The sequence below is a fragment of the Urocitellus parryii genome, chromosome 1 (genome assembly GCF_045843805.1).
Source record: "Urocitellus parryii isolate mUroPar1 chromosome 1, mUroPar1.hap1, whole genome shotgun sequence".
NCBI lineage: Eukaryota > Metazoa > Chordata > Mammalia > Rodentia > Sciuridae > Urocitellus > Urocitellus parryii.
Genome location: NC_135531.1, coordinates 251,343,027 through 251,344,999, shown reverse-complemented (window position 1 = coordinate 251,344,999; position 1,973 = coordinate 251,343,027).

The following is a 1,973-nucleotide window of genomic DNA, read 5'->3' as shown; positions in this document are numbered from 1 at the left end:
CTAATGTTTATTTTATTTTAATTGTATAGGAAAGAAAAAAGAAAATGCCTAAAATAAGGTTTTCTTGCATAATACTGGAAATTATTTGCACATCATACAAATATTTCTTCAGTACTGTATAGTGATGATGTTAATGACTTTGAAGCACTGGAAGTTATTGAAGTGCCTTCTGAATCAAAGATTTAATTAAGGCTAAAATATCTCTTTAAAAACTCAGTGATTTGTTTTTTAAAAATTTGATATTCCTGTATGGTGCATATATATAATAGTTACCCAATCATGTTGAACAAGTGGGCACGCCAAAAGTTCTGAAATTGATTTATATTGATAATTTTAGTGTTCCCTTTAACTCTGCTTAGTTAAGGTTTGGTATATTTTGTTTATATTTTCCTTTTATTTCTTTATATATTAAATCTATAAAACTGTGTGTAAGATTAAAATACCATATTAGTTTGTTCATTTCAGAGTGCCTAACTTCTTTTTTTTAACTCATGAATACACAATTCAGTGTATCTGTGCATACATATAATCCAGTTTCATGTTATCCTAGTGTCAACTGACTACTTAAAAAGAGCAAATAAAGCCAATCTTTTATAAACAATCATAGCTTATATACTCTATTCAAGTCACTAGCTGAAAAATAGATTGACTTGATATTAAAAATGCTTAATATTTGACCCTAACTGAAAAGTTATTTGTATGTAATTTAGATCTTCCTGGCCTTTATCATTATATTCATTAGTGACTGGAATTAGGCCCATTTTTAGAGAATCTTCATGAGTTGTTTCTGTCCAGATTGAATAACAGGTCTGATTGGCTATTAGAGCCATCCAAAATACATGAGCATTTAATCTTATATAAAACAAAAAAAACTTTTTTTTGTAGTTGTAGATGGACACAATGCCTTTATTTTTATTTATTTTGATGTGGTGCTGAGGATCAAACCCAGGGCCTCACACATGTGAGGCAAGAGCTCTACCGCTGAGCCCCAGCCCCAGCCCTAATCTTATATTTTAATTTTGTTTGCATTTCTAAACATCTCAAGGCTCTCAACGTTTAGATAGTAGAACTTACTTTAAAAATAATTTTGTTTTTAGTTTATTGGATTCTTCTAAGTGCACTGCACTCTGCTGTTCAACTTAAAAATGTGCTTATCTGTTGAAGTAGTGCTGATAAAATAGGTGCTTCACAGTAAAAATCTAATAAGAATATATTTGAAAGGGACTTTAAATCACATTTAGTGTAGCCACATTAGCTGGTGCTTGGCTGTAACATCCTACATGTAAAAGAAAGGAGAAAATAAAGTCAGTAATGATAATTTTCCCCACAAAGGTGTTTTCCTTGAGTGTTAATTCTTATGTTTTTGGTTGAATTGTTTGAGATACTCTTACCTGATTGAGTACTTAATATTGAGTGAAGTGATTGTGCACATAGGGTCAACAAGCTTGAGAAAAAAATTATATTTTTTTTAGTTCTAGGTGGACACATTATTTTGTTTTTATGTGGTGCTAAGGATCGAACCCAGTGCCTCATGCATGCTAGGCGAGCACTCTACCACTGAGCCACAACCCCAGCCCGAGAAAAAATTTAAATGACATGTTCAAATTCACTGTGATATTATTTAGTATTTTGGCTGATTTCTATAAAACAAGGAGTTGAAGTACACATCAGATCTAAGCAAGTACATAATTTAGCAATATAGAATCCAAATTAACTCAACTTCTGGGTTGTAGAGGTGTAATGCATGTAGAAAGCAAATACCTGAGCATTAATCAGAAATCAGAGGGAATAACTTGTGAATATTAAGTTTTTCACTTGTGGACAGTGAAGTATAGAGTAGGGTCAAAGGAAATTCCTGAGAAAATGCAGGTTTAGATTCTGGTTGATTGAACATCCTTTTATACATCTTGTTTCTAAAGCTCTTTCATAACTTTTAATGATGATTCTGTGATAGATCCCCCTTTTTTTTTAAA